The 22,809-nt window shown below is 41.9% G+C and overlaps 2 pseudogenes; both read right to left on the bottom strand.

Annotated features, from left to right (window-relative positions):
• Positions 1-4,889: 4,889 nt before the first annotated feature.
• On the bottom strand, positions 4,890-6,734 carry LOC115847603 (regulatory solute carrier protein family 1 member 1-like; annotated as a pseudogene).
• Positions 6,735-6,812: 78 nt separating this feature from the next.
• LOC115847606 (protein DDI1 homolog 2 pseudogene) lies at positions 6,813-9,063 on the bottom strand (annotated as a pseudogene).
• Positions 9,064-22,809: the final 13,746 nt, after the last annotated feature.

Genomic DNA, 22,809 nt, shown 5'->3' with positions numbered 1-22,809 from the left:
GGAATCTAAAATATGACACAAATGAACCTATCTATGAAACAGAAACAGACTCAGGGACATAGATAACAGACTTGTGGTTGCCAAGGGAGAGGTGGTTGGGGGAGGGATGGAGTGGGAGGTTGGGATTAGCAGATGCAAACTATTATATATAGGATGGATAAACAACAAGGTCCTACTGTATAGCACTGGGAACTATATTCAATATCCTGTGATACACCATAATGGAAAAGAATATGAAAAAGAATGTATATATGTATAACTGAATCACTTTGCTGTACAGCAGAAATTAACACAACATTGTAAATCAACTGTACTTCAATTAAAAAATTAGAAATAAAAAAATTAAAAAGAGGAAGTGTTTTTATTGGTCATTGCCTGTTTTCTTTGCTAGAATATAAGGACAGGAACCTTCTTCCCTTTTGTTAATTGATGTATCCCAAGAACCTAACAACACATGATAAGTGCTCCATAAATATTTGCTGAGTGAATGAATATTTGTCTGAATCAAGGTCACTGTCTTCCTGGTAGGTGATTCCACCAGGCTTTCTCTGTCATTAGTATTGCAAATTTTCTGTGGGAAGAGAGTTAAACTCCTGTCAATAACTCCTTCTTCTGCATTCTCATAGCAATTTAGAAAATACTTATATGGGTGGCAATTCTGTACATTATAATCATCTCTTTTATTATATACATGTGTGACTCTTCCATTATAATAGCAGCTCCAAAAATCCAAGTGAATGTTTCTGTTTTGCTTTAATGTTTATTTCCTTTTTTAAAAGTAGTATTTCATTTATTTTTTATTATTTATTATCATGAATGTGTCACATGGAAAGTATTTGTCTTTGGCTATGTCCCTTAGCCCAGTGCAAGCCCATTTGCAACAGGTGTGATGGCCAAATCTACATTCTAGGTCTCATTTTCCCTTGTGTCCTAGGCCCTGGCAAGAGTTCAGACTCAATACATGCTTATGAAAGGAACAGTGCTGACTTTGCCTTTGAAAACTCTGGAGAGATTTCAGCAAAGCTCAAAGGAAGAGAAGCTGAATTTCTTCCTAAAATTTTGCATGGTCTCTGCTCCCCACACACATACAGTAGCTTATAATCTTGGTCTTTGCACTAGTCACCTGTCAAAGCAAATCTTTCTTAAAGGGGCTTAAGCAGGAGGCCAGCGCAAGACTTGACTTTGACAAGCTGCGTGTCTGAGTGAGGCTGACCATGTTCTTGGCTTTGGCTGTCCCGTCTTGTGACTCAGAAATAACCTGAAACCCTCTGATGTCACAAGCTTTGAGCAGTTCTGCTAAAGTGATTGACAAATCTTTTCCAGGACAGCCTGAGACACCCCGACACCGTTTAACTGGCACATTGACAATGATGATCAAATTAAATAGCTTTCCTTAAGTTTCACTGTCACCAAGGCAGAAGTAATCCTGAAAACACGGGCCTTGAGAAAAATATGCTTGGAACATACTTTGGCTTCTTAATAGGGCATGATATTTCTAGCTTGCTAAAAGGCTTCAGGCTGCTGGCATAAACACAAGTGCCACTATATTGCAACCACTAAGAAATAAACAGAAAGCTACAACAAACAAGGCCGGCACATCCTGAACTGATTTTCTGTGGAAACTCCCTAGGGGTCCAAGGTTGCATAAAACTCAACAGGGGGCTTCCCTGGTGGCGCAGTGGTTGAGAGACCACCTGCCGATACAGGGGACAAGGGTTCATGCCCTGGTCCGGGAAGATCCCACATGCCGCGGAGCAGCTGGGCCCATGAGCCATGGCCGCTGAGCCTGTGCGTCCGGAGCCTGTGCTCCACAACGGGACAGGCCACGCCAGTGAGAGGCCTGCGTACCGCAAAAAAAAAAAAAAAACAAAAAAAACAAAAAAAACTCAACAGGAGAGGACTGCCAACCCCATTTAAACCCTCTTTACCCAATATAGGATTCTGTAATGTTTGAGTTTGCCAGTTGTTGCTTGCAGAATTAATGTACCATTCAGATGCTTCATAGAAAGTAGTTTTCATTGGGGCAGCTCCTTCAGGGATAGTTGGAGGTCAGAGTGTTTTTCTAGAACCCTCTGTCTTGAGCGTTGGGGCCAAATGGCCAAAACACCAAGCAACATTTTTCCAGTCAATCAAGGTCAAAGCTTCAGGTGAAACATATATTTTTTGTGTGTATTATGTATGTATGTTTGTACTATGTATTATGGGATAGAGAATCTTTGTCCCAGAGGGCAAAGGGAAATTATGCCGCCTCCTAGTGGCGGAGAGGGTGGAAAATTGAGAGAAACAGCCATTTAGAATAGGCTGGAGTAATTGGAGAGGATCTCAGGCTCCAAATAAACATACAAACTCTACCCCTCCCTGTCTTTGAAAATCTGACTCTATGCAATGCAAGGTATCCCTTTCTAAAAACCTATGCAGCCTCACTTGGTAGCCCATTCGAATCCACTGACCAACATATTTTGTACTCCTTCCTATGTGCTTGAACATGTATGTAGAATCATAGAGGAAATATTAGGCAGGACTTCTGCCCTCAGGAAATGTATGTATAATTCAGTAGGAGGGAGCAGCTTGTACCTTAGAGCAATTAGAATAAGCAAGTTTTCATCTGTGTGGCTCAGTTTATAGGTCAACAGTCTAATTTTCCTTTGGCCCCTCCGTCTACTTTCAAAGATTTTCATAATCTGGTTTCCCACTCATATTCCACCAAACCAAATTTCTTGCCACTTCTCTCTTATATTTTATGTTCCAGCCACTCTTGGAGCTGTCTTAAGGGTGGCTAGTCCCCTCAGGGAGCCAATCTATAAGGCTTTCTAACACATCACTAGAAATCTAGCAAGGTGTAGAGGATAGAATTGTCAGAACAACTCAAGGAGCAGACATTTTGTGAGGTCCTGTGATAAACTGCTAAGGAGAGGGAGTGATACCCCCCAGGGACCTGTGTAAGTAACAGTAGAAGATTTCTAAATTTCTGCACAATTTTGTTGAACTGAGTCAGAGGCCAAGGAATAGACTTGCTTGGGACAATTGAGATGAGGAATTGCATGTTGCCATCAAAGAGCCCTCCTAGTTTCCTTTAAAAAAATTTAAAGGAAACTGGTTAAAAGTGAGCTGAAACCTAAATGTCCATCGACAGATGAATGGATAAAGAAGATATGGTACATATTGTACAATGGAATATTACTCAGCCATTAAAAAGAATGAAATAATGCCATTTGCAGCAATGTGGATGGACCTGGAGGTTATCAGGCTAAGTGAAGTAAGTCAGAAAGAGAAAGACAAATATCATATGATATCACTTATATGCAGAATCTAAAAAATGAGCTTATTTACAAAACAGAAACAGACTCACAAACTTAGAGAATGAAAGAATGAACTTATGGTTACCAGTGGGGAAGGGTTGAGGGGAGGGATAAATTGGGAGCTTGGGATTGACATGTACACACTGTTATATTTAAAATAGATAACCAAAAAGGACCTACCATAAAAAATAAAAAATAGAAATAAAAATAAAATAAAAGTGAGCTAAGAGGGTCTGGTTATGGGTTACTGAACTACCTGCAGTTCTCTGGATTTCCCATGCCATCTCATGCCTCTGTGCTTTAGACAGATTTGCCTGGAACCACCCCGTTGATAGTCTATACCAAGTTAATCTCAAAACTCAACAAAACCTATTGCCTCCTCCAGAAAATCATCCCTGACTCCATACTGTACTCTGTATTAGATGCCCAACCTTTGTCTTCCATAGCTGTCTATGCACATCTCTTATCACAGCACTGTGTTATAATAAGCTATTGCTGCATCTGACCCCCTCACTAGGCTGCAAGTTTCCTTATAGGTATGTATTGTGTCTCATTTTTTCTATATACACCCAGCATCTCTCCTAGCTCCTGGCTATTTCTGGTATTGGTGCCCTTTTATAAGACTAGGAAATAGAGAGATCACTAAGAATGCCTGAGTAGTTGGATTCACAGAAAAACACTTGGGTTAGATTTTGGTCAATAGGTAAGTACGATTTGAAAGCTCAGGGGATGTCCTTCCTGCCAGTAGAGTGATCCAGAGCATGAGTATGTGAAACAAACAGTAAAGGACACAAGCTCAACTGTGAGAAGCAAACGTTTTTTCCATATATCTAACGAAGATCTAACAAAGTCCATTTCCTTTTTCTCAGTCTTTCCCAGAAGGTCGGAGAAATAAAAATATGGTATAAATGTGCAATTGGAATTGTAAGCAGACAGAACCTTGGTTGCCATTCCAGCTATGAAATCAAGTCTTCTCAGGAGCTGTATGAATTCAGAGGACAAGATCCTTCTTAAGACATCCCCTTCCCCTGATTCCCCATGAAAGTCGCTAAACAGAGAGGTCTTGTTCATGTGGTATCACAGCTCAAAGTTGAAATAGCTAGAGGTTGACCAGAATAGCGGGTCCTTGACCTCTCACCCTTTCCCACCCATAGGCCTCAGCTTACTATTGGTGGTCTGTCTGTTCCTCAAGCCCTGGATTATTTTGCAGACAATGTAGGATTTACTTTATTTTATTTTTATTTTTACTTTTTATGCTATACAAAATACCATCAATTTTATTCCAGATTACATCATCTTAATGATAATAAAAAGCTTTTGTATGCACATACTGCCAATACATTTAAAAAGGCCCGAATTTTAACAAACAGAATAGATAAATCCATCAAATAGACAATCCATCTAGACAAACAGACAAATCCAGTCGAGAGATCAAAAATTACTTTGGCCAAAAAAAATCTTTAAAAAAAATCTGGCTCAACATTCTGCTTGCAGGTTTCTACATATACTGTATATGCAGTGAGTGTGTGTGTGCGTGTGTGTAGCTTTTTTTTAAGGGAATGGAGTAATGTCTAGCCCACTTTTCCATGGTTATGTAGGAACTACAATGTTCTTTGCTAGCAAAACAATAAGTGCAAGGTCTGCATTTCCACCAACTCGATGCAACGCCCCAAGAGTTTCCTGCAAAGTAAAGCCAGCACGGAGAATCTGGTCAATGTCTGCAGCAGGAAAAATTAATTGTGTAAGAAAAGAGGGACTTGATGATGGATGGCTGGTAGGTGGTTCAAATTCTAGAAGTGGCCCTGCAGCTGCAGAACATTTTCTCTGGTCTCAGGCCTGTCTGTCACTGGATTCTGTGTGCCCTGACTTGAATCTTTAACCAATGTGATACTGGATGACAAGGACTCAGTTTGCTCAGAAGTCTGATTGAGCGCATCCTCCTCACTTGCTAAAAGTCTAGGTGAAATTTCTACACCTAAGGTGCAGTGTAGTTAATTAGACATTTTAGCTGAGGCTAGAGTGACAGAACTGCTCTCATTTATTGATTCCCTAGATTTGGGGACACCTTCCTTATCAGTTAACAGGCTATCACACGGACCCCTGAAGTTAATATTTTCTACATCTTCTACTCCAGCATCAGCTGAAGTGTCTGTTAATTCTTCTGTCTTCACTGATACAGATATGGCCTGATGAAAGGAGACTTGTGAACACTGTTCACTCTGGGTAGCTGTAAGATGCTCATTTGGGGACCATCTTTCAGAAAGGTCCTTAATATCTGTTTGGCCCTTAGTTACTATCTCTGATTGACAGATAACTTCTTCAGATGTGTTTTCTCAAGCTGGTTTACTATTAATGACCAAAAGTTCATGAAGTTCCTTCAAGGCTGCTGTTATAGATGAACAAGATTCCTCTGTTGACTCTGCAGAGGGCTGACAACTGCACAGAGACTTAAAGATGAGGGCAATTCCCATATTCTTTATTTGTTCCAGACATTTCAACATCACTTTCTAGAAGCTGTAAATCCTGAGTGGAAATGGAATTACTCAATATTTCAGGGGAAAGGTTACATTCTGATGTTTCTACTTCCATCAAGGGATTATCTAAGGTGAGATCAGATGCACCGATGTTCTTGACATTGGTATTTTGACTGCCTGCTGAAATAAGCACAGCAACTAGGGACTGTTCTACTGTATCTACTTCCACAAGTGTTTCTGAATTTGAGCAGCCAAAGCATCCTGAAGGTAGAATATTTTTCTCTGTACCTGGAAGGTCCCCATTCTGCTGTAAACTGTCTCCTTTCATTGTAGCTTCCAAATCAACTCTTCTTTGTTGTTTTTCTCCAAGAAGTTCAAGGTCCCCTCTGTTATAAAGATGTTCTTGGTTATGTGGAGCATTTTGTTGTTTAACCTCATGCTGTTCATTCCTCGATTCTTCATGCTGCTGAAGGCCATTTACCTGAATCAGGTACTGATATTCTGGAGGCCAACCATTTTCACTGATAAGCCTCTGTGGTTCTTGCATCCTAGTAAGCTGTGACAAATAACCTAGCTTCCTGTCTTGTGTGGAGATGAGATTTGAGGCCCTGGGTGCTTCTTTCAGCAGATTTCTCTAGATTTCTGCAACAATGACTTCTTCAAGTGAATTCTGCAAAGGCGTAGCTGGACTCTGGTTTGCTGGAGCATTGTCTGTTGAGGAAGCACAATCAGAAAGATCCTGTAGAGGAAGATGCTCTTTCTTTTCAGAGCTTATCTGGAATTCAGCTGAAGACTTCAAAGTCACAGCTTTAGGTTCAATGCTGTCTGGGTCACTGGGCTTGATGGGGTAGACTGAAGCAGAGACAGAGTGAGCGAGACTTGTAGGATTACCAAACTCAGGACTCTGTCCTGAAGGATGGGCTTGATGGTTAAATCCACCTGACGTTGGTAATGATGACATTCCCAGTAAGGCAGTTTCTTTACCTCCTTTCTCTCTTCTGGGGCCCACTCCAGCTGCAGTACACACACACGACATGCATCATGGCTTCTGACGCTCTGCATCCTCTACAGATTTCTGAAGGGCTTCTGCTAATTCTTGTTTCTGCAACCTCCTTTGGCCGTATTTCTTCTTGCCTGGCCACATATGCCAACTGGACACACTCTGGTAACTCCCTCTCTGGAAGAAAGGTGGTCTGTGAGCCTGTGGTGCTGATCACGAGTACATTTTTCTTGAGGTCAGTGGAACACTGATGTCATTTCAGCATGTCCAGTGCCAGAACCATGTCCATGGGCTCTTCCTCAAGTATAGAGAAGGAACACGCCAGAAAATTGCCTTCAATTTTTACCTGAATTAGAGGTACCCTTCCAGTAATCTTCTGGGTGTCCACCAATGGTCCACCAGCCTCATTATTTTGGGCTGGCCAAAAGGTTCGTTCGGTTTTTTCTGTAAGATGGCTCTAGTAGTACTTAGTTGTCTTTAACGTCATTCTAAACAATTTTGTTAGATTGTATGTGACAGCTGTCATATCAGCACACATTTTTAAAAAGACTTATCAAAATTGATGAATTTTTGTGTACCCAGTTCAATATTGAAGATTAATTTTTGGCATATTATGCTTGATTACTTCAAGAAAGGCAAAAACGCAACTGAAACGCAAAAAAAAAAATGATTTGTGCAGTGTATGGAGAAGGTGCTGTGACTGATAAATATGTCAAAAGTGGTTTGTGAAGTTTTGTGCTGGAAATTTCTCGCTGGAGTATGCTCCACAGTTGGGTAGACCAGTTGAAGTTGATAGCGATCAAATCAAGACATTAACTGAGAACAGTCAACATTATACCACGCAGGAGATAGTCGACATACTCAAAATATCCAAATCAAGCATTGAAAATCATTACACCAACTTGGTTATGTTAATCACTTTAATGTCTGGGTTCCACATAAGTTAAGTGAAAAAAATCTTCTTGACTGTATTTCCGCATGCAATTCTCTATTGAAACGCAATGAAAATGTTCTGTTTTTAAAACAAATTGTGACGGGCGATGAAAAGTGGATACTGTACAATAACGTGGAACAGAAGAAATCGTGGAGCAAGTGAAATGAACCACCACCAACCACATCAAAGGCCGGTCGTCTTCCAAAGAAGGTGATGTTGTGCATATGGTGGGACTGGAAGGGAGTCCTCTATTATGAGCTCCTTCTGGAAAACTAAACGATTAATTCCAAAAAGTACTGCTCTCAATTAGACCAACTGAAAGCAGCACTCGACGAAAAGCATCCAGAATTAGTCAACAGAAAATGCATAATCTTCCATGAGGATAACGCAAGACCACATGTTTCTTTGATGACCAGACAAAAACTGTTACAGCTTGGCTGGGAAGTTCCAATTCATCCGCCGTATTCACCAGACATTGCACCTTCAGATTTCCATTTATTTAGGTCTTTACAAAATTCTCTTAATGGAAAAAAATTCAATTCCCTGGAAGACTGTAAAAGGCACCCGGAACAATTCTTTGCTCAAAAAGATAAAAAGTTTTGGGAAGATGGAATTATGAAGTTGCCTGAAAAATGGCAAAAGGTAGTGGAACAAAAGGGTGAATACATTGTTCAATAAAGTCCTTGGTGAAAATGAAAAAATGTGTCTTTTAGTTTTACTTAAAAACCAAAGGCACTTTTTGTCCAATCCAATATTACACCTTTCTGCACAAGCTTGGCTCATACTGGTCATCTGGGCACCTGAATCAACAAAGGCTTTCAAAGGATGCCCATTCACTTTGCAGTTAATATAAAGCACCACTACTCAGCAAAAACTTTCCAGACCCTCTTCCATAGCTATTGTCATGTTTTCCTCAATGTTCTGTTGCCTTATATCTTCTTCTATCTTTGCCTGAGCTCCAAGATCAAAAGGATCCGCAGAAAAGAGATGAATCCTTTCTTGCTCTCTCCAGGCTCGGTCCTGTTGCTGCTCCACCAGGATCCTAGAAGATTTCTCAAGATCTCCTCTGAGCAGAGCATCTGCCAGGGTGGATTGCATTCCTCCAGCAAGGACAGCTCATGGAGGAGTTGGCCAGCAAAAGGTATCAGAACAAGGCTGGATTGTCCAAGCCCTGATGAAGCTATTTTTCCAGGAGATGAGTGGGACTGCTGGGTTCCTGGTGGCTGGCACTTCCCAGAGTTGTTTTTTTTGTTTGTTTGTCTTTTGTTTCTTTTTTTCTTATGAATGTTGATTTTTATTAGGAGGTGGGTTTTTTATACACATGAGTAAAATAGGCTATAAAAAGAAGTACCTCATTCTCAAGATTGCTTTGGCTATTCGGGGTCTTTTGTGTTTCCATACAAATAAACCCACACACATATGGTCACCTTATCTTTGATAAAGGAGGCAGGAATGTACAGTGGAGAAAGGACAGCCTCTTCAATAAGTGGTGCTGGGAGAACTGGACAGCTACATGTAAAAGTATGAGATTAGATCACTCCCTAACACCATACACAAAAATAAGCTCAAAATGGATTAAAGACCTAAATGTAAGGCCAGAAACTATCTAACTCTTAGAGGAAAACATAGGCAGAACACTCTATGACATAAATCACAGCAAGATCCTTTTTGACCCACCTCCTAGAGAAATGAAAATAAAAACAAAAATAAACAAATGGGACCTAATGAAACTTCAAAGCTTTTGCACAGCAAAGGAAACCATAAACAAGACCAAAAGACAACCCTCAGAATGGGAGAAAATATTTGCAAATGAAGCAACTGACAAAGGATTAATCTCCAAAATTCATAAGGAGCTCATGCAGCTCAATAACCATAAAACAAACAACACAATCCAAAAATGGGCAGAAGACCTAAATAGACATTTCTCCAAAGAAGATATACAGACTGCCAACAAACACATGAAAGAATGCTCAACATCACTAATCATTAGAGAAATGCAAATCAAAACTACAATGAGATATCATCTCACACCAGTCAGAATGGCCATCATCAAAAAATCTGGAAACAATAAATGCTGGAGAGGGTGTGGAGAAAAGGGAACACTCTTGCACTGCTGGTGGGGATGTGAATTGGTACAGCCACTATGGAGAACAGTATGGCGGTTCCTTAAAAAACTACAAATAGAACTACCATATGACCCAGCAATCCCACTACTGGGCATATGCCCTGAGAAAACCATAATTCAAAAAGAGTCATGTACCAAAATGTTCATTGCAGCTCTATTTACAATAGCCCGGAGATGGAAACAACCTAAGTGTCCATCATCGGATGAATGGATAAAGAAGATGTGGCACATATATACAATGGAATATTACTCAGCCATAAAAAGAAACGAAATTGAGCTATTTGTAATGAGGTGGATAGACCTAGAGTCTGTCATACAGAGTGAAGTAAGTCAGAAAGACAAATACCGTATGCTAACACATATATATGGAATTTAAGAAAAAAAAATGTCATGAAGAACCTAGGGGTAAGACAGGAATAAAGACACAGACCTACTAGAGAACGGACTTGAGGATATGGGGAGGGGGAAGGGTAAGCTGTGACAAAGCGAGAGAGAGGCATGGACATATATACACTACCAAATGTAAGGTAGATAGCTAGTGGGAAGCAGCCGCATAGCACAGGGAGATCAGCTCAGTGCTTTGTAACTGCCTGGAGGGGTGGGATGGGGAGGGTGGGAGGGAGGGAGACGCAAGAGGGAAGACATATGGGAACATATGTTTATGTATGACTGATTCACTTTGTTATAAAGCAGAAACTAACACCATTGTAAAGCAATTATACTCCAATAAAGATGTAAAAAAAAAGAAGTACCTCAAAATAAAATGGCTCTTAGCATATCTCCCCTCTCCTTTCACACTTCTCACTTTGGGAAGTACTGCTGACTGAAAATATCCGATTATATTCCTTTGAAGAAAGTCTTTTGATAAACTACGCAAGTCTATTCGGGGTAAGTTTGGGAACTGCACGGAAAGTCAAGGGTCTGCATTCTCCTTTCGTTAAAATCCCAACGTGGCCATCTTTTAAGACTTAAGCAGCTAGTAATCCCTGGTGGTCTATGGGGGGCCTCTCACTGGAGACGATGTGGCCCTCGGCGGCTGGGATGCCGACTCGAGCTCGCACAGCGCAGAAGTTGCGCAGCTCCCAGTCAGCGTCGACCTGGAGGGGAAAGGTCACCTGGAGGGGAAAGGTCACCTCGAGGAGGTCCATCCGCACACAGTACACGGTGAGCGGCACGGCCCGGACCCGACCCAGCTCGGCTCAGCGTGGCCTCGGCGCGGGGCGGCAGGGCGGCGCGGGGCCTGACTGGTGCTTCAAGCGGAGGGCGCCGGCCGCCGGCTCGCCCGCCCGCTCGCCCGCTCGCCCCTTCCCTCGCTCGCACACGCTCAGGTACGCCCTCCGTCCCGCCCTCCGTCCCGCCCTCAGCGGCAAGCGCGGTAGCCACCACCCGCCTGCGAAGGCCTCTCAGGGTTTACTTGAAAGAGTGCTGCTCGGGGCTGTTATCTATCTGGTTAACTAGATGAAGCGTGGAAAGACTCTATGCTAACACATATATATGGAATCTAAAAAAAAAAAAATTGTTCTGGAGAACCTAGGGGCAGGACAGGAATAAAAACGCAGACGCAGAGAATGGATTTGAGGACACAGGGAGGGGGAAGGGTAAGCTGGGACGAAGTGAGAGAGTGGCATGTACATATATACACTACCAAATGTAAAATAGATAGCTAGTGGGAAGCAGCCACATAGCCCAGGGAGATCAGCTCAGTGCTTTGTGACCACCTAGAGGGGTGGGATAGGGAGGGTGGGAGGGAGACGCAAGAGGGAAGAGATATGGGGATATATGTATATGTATAGCAGATTCACTTTGTTATACAGCAGAAACTAGCACACCATTGTAAAGCAATTATACTCCAAATAAGATGTTAAAAAAAAAAGTATTGATTAATACTTCCTTTTCTACTTGTGACATTGTTATTCTGAAACAGAAAGAGAAACTAGAGTTTTCGGTTTCTGGAGACTGTAGAAGAGAGGGGAAGAAAAGGAGGGACACACCCCTACTTATGAGAAAGAGTGAAACGATAAATTTGACATTGCCATGAGACTCTTTTCTGGAAAAACAACTTTTAGACCATGTTCTAAGACAGGAAGCATTATATCCATACTCTTAAACTGCTTCACCTGCCTCTTCAGTGCCGAGCAGATGAAGTTGTGTTTAGAGAGCTGACCCTAAGCTCTACACAAATCTTAATAATCAAAAATGGATTAAATGGATCATAGGCCTAGATGTAAAAGCTAATACTATAAGACTTCTAGAAGAAAACATAGGTGAAAATTTTTGTGACCTTAGGTAAGGCCAAAACTTCTTAGATTTAACACACAAAAAATAAACCATAAAAGGGGAATTCTCTGGTGGTCCAGTGGTTAGGGCTCCACACTCTCACTTCTGAGGGCGAGGGCCTAGGGTTCGATCCCTGGTCAGGGAACTAAGACCCCACAAGCTGCGTGGCCAAAAAAATAAATAAATAAAACTTAAAAAAATATATTTTTAAAAAAGTCAACTGTTTAAAATAAATAAATAAATCATAAAAGGAAAAATTGATGAATTGGATTTCATCAAAATTAAACATTTTAATTTCATAAAAATTAATCATTTGCTCTTGGACAAAAATGTCAATTGCATTGATTAATTCATTTAAAATAGTTATTAAATGTCTATTATGTGCCAACACCCTTCTAGGTGTTGAATTATGGCAATGAATTGGATTCCCTCTATTATACTGGACTGTCACAGGAAAATGAACATTTTAAAAATGTTTTCAACAAAGGAAAAACACAAAGCAGAGAAAGTTTATTAACACAAACATCCTTGCCATATGTTTTAGGTTTTTTTGCTTAAGTACATGGACAGGATGCAGTACCAGGAAATAATGGGAAAATACTGAGAAATAAGTATGTGTATTATCATTTGGTATTTGTTGAATCTTGTATCATTTGAGCAAGAATCCTGGGGATGTGGATGCAGGATAAAGAACATTAGAGCTTTGGAGGATGGTCTGAGGCCACATTTCACTCCATATTATTTATTGTACTGTGGGAGTTGAACGTCAAGCAACCACAGATTAGATGATTAGTTCCTTCCATGAGCTGTGGGATCGCAGACTGTGATGAAAATGCCTATCTTGTAGAGTTGTAAGGATTAATGCGGTAATAAATGTGCAGTGCGCAGCTATACCTCAATAAATGGAAACTCACTGGATGATGATGATGATGGTAATAAAATCCAATCAGGTTCCAAAAGCTGACCAGGACTGAGAAGCTCACCTGTTATTTTTGAGAAATGTGCCTCTTCCACTAGGGTCTATGGGAGGAATGGGGCACGTCCTTTCCTCTCCCCATCCTGTGCCCGTGACAGGTATCACTAACCAACCCACCACAGCACTGTTCAGTTAGCCTGGATCAGACTTCAAAGTCCTCTCCAGGCAGACAAATCTGATCTGTTTACAGTTAGCACTGGAGATAAATGTATCTACCGTTTCTGATTTAGGGTTTAGTAGACAACTGAAGAAAGACTATAAATTTATTTTTCCTACAAAGTTAAAGGCCCAAGTTAGGCCTAAGGAGGGATGACTAGAGATTCTAGAAGGTGTTTGGTCACAATGTAGTACAAGTTTATTTCCTAAATAATCAGTCACTGGTTGATTTGTTTTTTAATTTAGTTAAACTATGTTTTTCTGTTTGTTCTAAATGTGGAAGTAAACGATTAATCATTTACCCATCTCTTGGGATTTCTTGAAAGTAGGTCTTTGACTTTTCAGAGCCTAGAGCCACATACCCGCTGTCCCACTTTATAATTAGAGAGGTTGATCCTTAGGTTAGGAGGCCCTTGGGCTCTATCTGACAGGAAATAGCTCCATGAGGCAGAAAGAAAGCCTGTCAGGTCAATGTTCTGGTGATCTGACTCAGCTAAGGCAACGATGCTCAAAAGAGCAGAACCTCCCTTATGGCATGGTTCTCAGCCTTGGCTACTACACAGAATCAACTGAGCAGTTTTTAAAAACCCTTATGACCAGGCATTGGCCCTGACCAACTATATCAGAGGCTCTGCAGATGCTGCCCTAGTGTCAGCATCTGAGTTAAAGCCAAGGTTGAGGACTATTTTCCTAAGGTGTTTGGAAATTTACAAGGAGTCTCTCTGGTGGCCCAATAATTGGGGCAGAGATATTACTGGCATTTCTCTTGGCAGCGATATGGGTTAGATGTCATAATGTCATAATGTCTTATAATGCCTAGAACAATTCCCTCCCAATAAAAACATTGTCCCACCCTTTGAATATCCTACCAGATATTGACACAGTTGAAAAATTTATATGATCTGGAACTTAACTCCACCTTACATATAAACACAAAGTATTATTTGCATGTTTTTAATTAATACACACTGAATTTTCCCAGAATATAATCAACATATAAATCAAGGTAAAATTGTACTTTATTTATTTAGAAATTTACTAGGAGTTTCTTATCTTGCCAGATAAACATATGACCAATATCAGTACTACTTGTGGTATTTGAATTGTCAGCATTTGTAGCTGTGGTTTCCATGGTGATTCTATACATAGGTGCCAGCATCTGATGATTTCATCATGCTTGAATGTTTACATATTGCAATGTATACTACTTTATTATAATATACACTCATTTAATGTCTCTTTATGACTAAATATTGATTTTCAAATATAGTGTGTTAGGTGGGTTATATAATCTGAATTTCATTTCAGGATAGTAAATATGGTATTATAAAAGATTTCTTATAAAAAGGGGCCCTAGTGTTGAGATAGGGTTCAGAACTTCTGATCTAGGGATTCCCTTTGTGATCTATAATAAGGCACGTTCAGTTTGCCTCTCTGTTTATTGAGCATGGAAGTCCCAGCAAGCCCAGGACAGGGGTGTGTGTAACTTTGAGCAAGTTACTTAATGTCTCTAAGCTTCTGTTTCCTCATTCATGAAGACGGCGTAATAATACTACTTACCTCATAGAGCTTTCAGGAGAATTAAATGAGATCAATCAGGGAAAGCAAAGTTCCTGGCATGTAGGAAGCACTGTGTTGACGATGACAATGATGATGGTGATGATGATAATTAAGTAGTACAATTCAGAAAGAGACGAAAGACTCTTCAATCCCTTTTTCAGCCAAGCACACCACTTTGTTTCTTTTCTCAAGATTGAACACTGCCTAGAGCAGATATCCAGAACACTCAGTCTTGCATGGAAACACCTTGCTTCTTCTCTGCTTCTTCATTCTTGTAGTTGTTTTGAGTAGTAGCCATGGCTGGAAACTCAGGATCTTTTTTTTTAACACCTAAGGAACAGTTAGAGGTTTTATCATGTTGTCAGTGTTCTGGGAGCTCAGAGACTTTGCACCTGGAGATATGCTACTTTGACTGTATGCTTTTAGGGTCTTTCAAAGTGGAGCCAGGCAGCACCTTTTTCTGTTTGTTTGTTTTTTCCACTGTCTTTTCATCTTACTATTACCCTTTTATCTCATCCTTGCCTCCATGTAAGCTTGTGAGAGCTATGCCTCGTCTTCGGGAAAATCTAAACCAGATGTTCTGTGCTCTTATGAACAAAAGGACTAAAACACTTCTTTCAGGGCTCATCCATAAATCGTAAAAGCCAGAACCATAGCATTCCCTTCCCATTACCACCCAACCCTGACTTTACTCACCTGGAGTACTATATTTCCTAGTGAAGAGACTCTATTTCCCTCACTCAGTAAGGACACTGTCTTCTGTTGCTGTCAGAGTCCATCCAGTCTATGCCATATAAACTGTCAAGTTTTGTAACCATAACAAACCAGGGTCTTTGTCCAGGAGCAATCCTCTATGTAATCCGGTTTTTCACTGTGAGGACTTTAAGTATCACAGTACGAAGTGGTGGGGAGGGGTCCATAGCCAGCTGTGGATTTCCAGCTGAGGAAGCACTGAAAAGGTAACATATTCACCCCATATTTTGAGTAGGATGATACACAAACCATTCCAGGTAGAGGAAAATCCATCTAAAATGTTAAGGACCCTCCAAAATGAAGGTTCCACAATGAGTATCTAATACCATCTAGTAATACAATTTCTTCTTACTTAAGGAGAGTTATATTTATTGAGTACTTATTAATAGCTGGGAATAATATTCAGGCTTTTACAGTCATTGTCTTAACTAATTCTTGCAAAAGCACTTTGAGTTAGGAACCAAGACAATTCAGTTTACAGGTGAGAAAACTGGAATTCAGAGAGGTTAAGTTACTTGACTGAGTAAGTGGCAGAATCTAGACAACCCTAGTATGTCTAGCTCCAAGGTTCAGGAGATCAGTTGCCATGCTTTAGACTACATTGCCTTACCTAACATGCTGTACATGTTATAGTTTATACATGCTCCCTTGTATTTGCTCCTGGCCTATCCACTAGTCTTACTTAAAATCCTGGGTTCGGACTTCCCTGGTGGCTCAGTGGTTAAGAATCTGCCTGCCAATGCAGGAGACATGGGTTTGATCCCTGGTCCAGGAAGATCCCACATGCTGTGGAGCAACTAAGCCCATGTGCCACAACTACCGATCCTGCGCTCTAGAGCCCGTGAGCTGCAACTACTGAGCCCATGTGCCACAACTGCTGAGCCCACATGCTGCAACTACTGAAGCCCATGCGGCTCTAGGGCCCATGCTCCACAACAAGAGAAGCCACCACAATGAAAAGCCTGTGCACCACAACAAAGAGTAGCCCCCACTCACTGCAACTAGAGAAAGCTTGCACGGAGCAACAAAGACCCAACGCAGCCAAAAAAGAAAAAAAAGAAAAAAAATCCTGGGTTTGACCAGAGCCCCCAGCTAACTAGACCAGCACTGCCCCATGGAAATAAAATGTGAGTCACAAATATGAGCCACATTTATAATTTTAATTTTTCCAATAGCCACATTTTAAAAGGTAAAAATAAATAGATGAAATTAATGTTAATATATTTTATGTAACCCAATACATCCAATTTACAATTTCAACATGTAATCGATACTAAAAAAATGTATGAAATAATTTACACTTTTTTTTTAACTATACCTTTGCAATATGATGTGTATTTAAGCTTTCAGCATGTCTCAATTCAGACTACCCACAATTCAATTGCTCAATGGCCACATGTAGCTAGAAGCTACTGAGCTGGATGTCACCAGTCTAGACTCATAGATCCCAATCCTCTTAATAATCTTAGGGGCTTTTCTGGAGAATAGAAAGAAAAGAATTGGCAAAATGAAGAGCATGTTTCTAGTTAGTGCTTGATTTAATACAAGAAAAAAATAAAAGTAGTAAACTCTACAATTTCCATCTATAACTAGTGGTTGGCTTAGTTGCCTGAGAGCAGATGAGAAACTGAGTGATGGTTTACATGACACGCTCTTAGAGGGGTGCTGGACACAAGAAGGTCAGGAAGCTCCAGACCCCGTCCAAAGGGTTGGCCCATGAAGCCAGCTCACTGAGGGCATCCAATAGTGTGACCACCACCTCTCAGTGCTTCTCCTCACATTCACTCTCACACCTGCCCCTGCCTGAGAAGCAAGGTGCATGAGCCAGCCCTCAGGAGCATGGCACAGGCTCTATTCTCCTCACACTGATTCTGACATCTGGAGAGCAGAGGGAAACCTCAAACCTCCCCTGCCCCCAATCCCATGGAGAATCCTCTACCCTAGCGGTTCACAAACTTTTGCACACATCAGTGTCACATGGAGGGCTTGTGAAAACTCAGATTACTGGGCTTTAGCTCAAGCGTTTCTGATTCAGCAGGTCTGGTCTAGGGCCTGTGAATGTGCATTTCCAACAAGTTCCCAGGTGAGGCTGCTGCTACAGGTCAGGGAACCACACTTGGGGAGCCAGCGCTCAATCCTGAAGAATCAAGGGACTTCCCTAGTGGCGCAGTGGTTAAGAATCCGCCTGCCAATGCAGCGGGACACGGGTTCGATCCCTGGTCTGGGAAGATCCCACATGCCACGGAGCAACTAAGCCCGTGAGCCACAACTACTGAGCCTGTCCTCTAGAGCCCACGTGCCACAAGTACTGAGCCCACGTGCTGCAACTACTGAAGCCTGCGCACCTAGAGCCCGTGCTCTGCAACAAGAGAAGCCACCACAATGAGAAGCCTGTGCACTGCAATGAAGAGTAGCCCCTGCTCGCTGCAACTAGAGAAAGCCCGCGCACAGCAACCAAGACCCAGCACAGCCAAAAATAAATTAAATTTAAAAAAATTCCTAAAAATCAATATATAATTCAAGAGCAAGAACAAATCCAAAAGGCATAGGTCCCATTTTCACCCTTAATGAGACAAATATGATTTTTACATAATTGATGTGTTTGGCTATTTCTCCCGTCCCCCATTATTTCCTCTAGTCCAGTAAGGGATAAAGCGATCATAATGAGGAGAGAAAACACTGCAGGGAAGAAATTAAGGAGGCAGGAAGTTTGGAGGGAAATAAGGAGGAGGTCTGGGATAGATAACTGGGAGTTCAGGGTGGTAAAGAATCACATGAAACCTGTACTCAGGAGGAAAAAAGGCAGCAAAGCTGCCCCCAATTCCCCTCAGCTAGGACAGATGCACAGACTAGAGGCAAGTTTGCTGGGTCACAAAGCCATCTCAACAGAGATGATTTTCCTCTTTGCTTTTTAGGGGGGACACTGTCTGAAGCCTGTGTGACAGCAGGCAGTAGCTAACACATCAGGAGTCTGGGACACCCCTTGGTGCAGGTTTCTTCTAACCTTTTAGGGCACCTGGATTTTAAAAGGAGGGGCAGTGAGACTTGCTGAGTTGCAGGCAGCTGGGAATTTGGAATGCATCTCTGGAGATACATACTGACCCTGGCTCAGAACTTCCAAGAAAACTCACTGGGAGGGGAGGAAAAACAGTGCAATGACATGACGCCTGGTAGGGCCTGCCTTGGCCTTGCTGAATTTCCCAGAGATTGCATTCCAACTGCACTGCAGTGACCCAATGTTCCAGTAAACAAGGAGGGGATGGAATGGACAGACCTCAGATCAGGCTATGCTGGGGCTTTTAAAATAGAACACAGGGGGCCAGCTGGGTGTGGCCGGAGTTGGGGGGGGTTGCCTTTGTGCACTTCCTGGATCAGGGCGGTACACGCACACCACCCACCAGACACACGCATACACATCCTCACTTCCAGTGGAACTTGGACAAATACCAAATCCTCAGACGGTCAAGTCTGCAAGGGTCAGAAACTGGTGAGCTCCTTTAGGACACTTCCCAGGAACCCTAGGACAAGAGAGTGTTCAAAGAGGCCACGGAGTCAGGCCAAGCCAAGCTGCTGACTAATGGTCTCCACTCCCTAAGCAATACTTCTGCCTTCCAGAAAGACAAACAGCTGCCACAGACAAGCACAGTCATTCAATCCATTTCCCCATTTGATTTCATAGTGTAAAACAACTGACGATCCTATGATCTCTTGGGCTTTTTCTCCCCTCTGCCTCATCCCACACTCTCTTATTTTCTCCACTTCATTTCACCAGCCAGCAAATGGGCTTAAGTAAAAAATCAGAGATACTTAGTAAAAATATGAGGAAGAGTGCTTGGGCTTAGAGAGCAAGGTTCTGGAAGTTCCTTCTCTAAGTGTCCACCTGCCTGGGGATTTGTAGCCCAAATAGCATGTATAGTTTCCCCCTCCCATCACATAAATGTGTGAGTGATATTCTAGATTCCACGTGACTACTAGGTGACCAAAGAATTTATCGTTCACACTGGACATCTCTGAGAATTAAAGGGGTCACTATTGAAAATTCTGGGACAAAGCCCTTACCTGCATGACTGGTGGGTCCATTTCTTATCCTACATGGTCACCATTCTGCCCCATTTCACAGGTGACTTTCTTTTTTACTATGACTGATTTGTCCTTTCCCTTTTCTGGTTTTGACCTATTATTTATTCTCTTGGATAATAGTGATCTTCAGGCAATAATTAGATCTCTAGTTTGAAGTGGGGAAAAGGCAGGTTTTAAAAATTCCCCATGTGAAAAGCTGTATGACTCCTCCACTGAAGCTCTGAGTGGTGTCTTCCAGCAGTCTCAAGAAGCTGGTTTTTTATTCCAGAGACTTACTTCATTCTGAATTTTAGTGCCCAGTAAGTATTGTCAGCTTTCACTCACCAAATGGTCACGCCCCCATTTTTGGACAAGCAAAACAGCATGAAAAATGGTGATGACTGCTTGAGTACTCATGGCAGGAAAAAAGCCTTTCTCATACTGTTTCCTTCAGAGTAAGGATAACAGGCACTGCCTCCTTTCTGTTTCTCCAGTGTGCTTAAAGTACTGTGGGGATTATTTCTAATGTTTATAGCCACACTGTGAAGTTCTAGTCATCCTCATTTTATTGACTGGGGCTGTACATTGGAGCCAGAAAAGGGAAGTAGCCAAGTAGTATCCAAATCTAGGTTTACCTGGTCCCAAAGTCCGTGCCTGTGCTCCACCAGGCCATCCATGCACCGGCCTTTGTAAATCTGAATTGGCCTCCTTCTCCAGGGGCTGTGGGACTTTTATGCCCACAGATGGCAGCCTTCATACCACGCCCAGGCCCTCCCTCATAACTGGCCAGTCCTTCTCAGTCAGCTGACCAGCTTAGAATAACCCTTGATGGACCCTTGCTTATTCTTCAGAGACCCATTTTTCTTTCTTTTCCATTATAGCTGTGATGATTTCATATTCCCGGAAGCCCTACTTATTGCATACCGAGACTCAGGCAGCCCCAGAAAAGTACTGGCCATGGTAAGGCTTGGGCTGGGGGTCTGACAGTTTTGGCTGAAGTTCAGAGAGGTCAGAAAATCTTGGACCCAGTAATAAGATGAGATTAAAAACAACAACAGTGAGATGAAAGTTTTAGTGACTTTGGGTCTAAGTGTCCTCTGGGAGCAAGACTCAGTACCAAGCAAAGCTCTCCCAGGCCAAGTGCCTGCCAGGGCAACATTCTGTGCATGGAAGCAAGGAACACATCTGCCTAGAGCTGGGAGCAAAGTGGCAGAGACTAGGACAGGGATTTAATTACCTGGATATCTGAACACCCTTCCTCATCCCAACTGAGTTACGTCTGATCATTCTGCCAGGTGTATACATTTCTGTATCACTAAATGACCATTTCTCACAATGCCTGCCCTCCTTATGTCCCCTGCCTCTCCCAAAACATAGCATAGTGGGCCCATGAGCATGGGCTTGGAAATCAGATACCCCTGGGTTTGCTTCTATTGGCCGTGTGATTTTGGGCATGTTTCTAACTTCTGTCATCCTCATCTATAAAATAGGGATGATATGTAGAATGTACTAGAAGGATTAAAATAAGTAAAGTTATAATTCACCTCATATAGGGTAGGCACTCAATAAATGGTTAGTGTTGATATTACTGCTGTTGCTGTGGCTTAAGTTTGGTATAAGTTCTTCCTCCAGAATCAGCTAGCCCGAGTGCAGTAGGAACGCAGAGCATGTAAGAGATAAAAGGACCCTAGCATCCATTTAGTCCAACTTCTTCATTTGGGAAGGAACCTGATGTTCAGAGGAGGTTAATTGGCTTGTCCAAGGTTATTTGCCTGAATAGTTCCAACCTTCAAATAAGGAAGTTGATTAGCTGAAGCAGTAGAAAAAGCTTTGGCTTTGGAGTCAGACATATGTGAATTTGTTTTCCACTCGCCAGCTTGGAGGTCTTAGACAGGTGACTTGACCTAATTCTGCCTCATTTCCTTATCTTTGGCATTGAGATAGTAGAGCCAGTCTCCCAGGATTGTGTAGAGGACTTAATGGGCTAGTATAGATCAGGTACCCAGTGGGCACGAATTGCTTGGTTCCCCTCACATCACTAGAACATCCCAGGGCTGGTTAGAACAGGACAGACCAGTAGAAGGAACTGAGTGCTAAATGGAGCTTAAAAACACAATGGGTTTTGCCTAAAAGTTGAAATTGGGACATTGAGAAATAACTTTTGCTTATTAATCTGCAAATTCCCACTTTACAGCGAAGTTTGACACATTAATCAGACAGGAATTCTTTCTGGTGAAGCTGACAGCAAAGATTAAGCTGATCTGTGGTCTGACCTAGGACTCTTAATGAGGGAGAATGAAGAGAGCTGGGGGCTGGAGTGGAGGAGAGTAGTCAGGGAAGATAATCCTGACAGTTTTAAACTGACCTTCTAGAATACCTTCCAAAGCAATTTTGAAAGCACCCTGGTTTCCAGACACAATTTATGTTTTGAACTGGTAACACAAAGTAGATGGTGGCTTTGAGATGGGTGGCCATTTTTCAGATGCAATGGTTTTGGAATAAGAAGCACAGGCAAATTTTGCAATGAAAAGTGAGTTCTGGTGTGGGTTTGTTCCAAGATGAATATGGAGAAGGACACAGACACTCCACAGCAGCTCAGCCCCTGAGTGATCTAATTACAGGTTTTGAAATGGACCTAGAGGTAGAATTTGGAAACCTAAAATGGAAAGGCAGAGGAGAAGCAATTTGTCAACTAGAAAATGACTGGCTGTAAAAGTCCTCTGGGGAGAAGAGGGTTTGGAAGAATGCTGTGTAAGCCATTTCTAAATGGCCCAGGGGAATTACAATGCACTTTTCTAGGAATAATTAGGGTGAGGTTGATTGAGTCTGAGAGAGGACTATAGCACTGTGCCTGTAATTCACCCAGATGCTGGGTGACCTGTGGAATGGAGAGTAGTGATTAGTACCATTAGCAGAAGCAAAGTATATGGTCCTGTTTAACAAACAAACAAACAAACAAACACAGAAGAGAAGTTTGTTCTGAATTATAAACTTCTTAAATACTGGGCCTAAGTTTTTGTCACCTTGTAGTCCTAGTGCCTGCCTAGGGAATGCATTCAATAAATATTTAATTAATGAACTAATGGCCTGGCTGCCTTATAAGATAATGAGTCTCCCAGCATACAAGGTATTCAAGCAGTAATCCCTCAGCAGGAACTGTATAGATGGTTTCAGGATCTTTTGGAAGTAACTGATA

The sequence above is a fragment of the Globicephala melas genome, chromosome 1 (genome assembly GCF_963455315.2).
Source record: "Globicephala melas chromosome 1, mGloMel1.2, whole genome shotgun sequence".
NCBI lineage: Eukaryota > Metazoa > Chordata > Mammalia > Artiodactyla > Delphinidae > Globicephala > Globicephala melas.
This window is presented reverse-complemented; position numbering and strand designations above follow the sequence as displayed.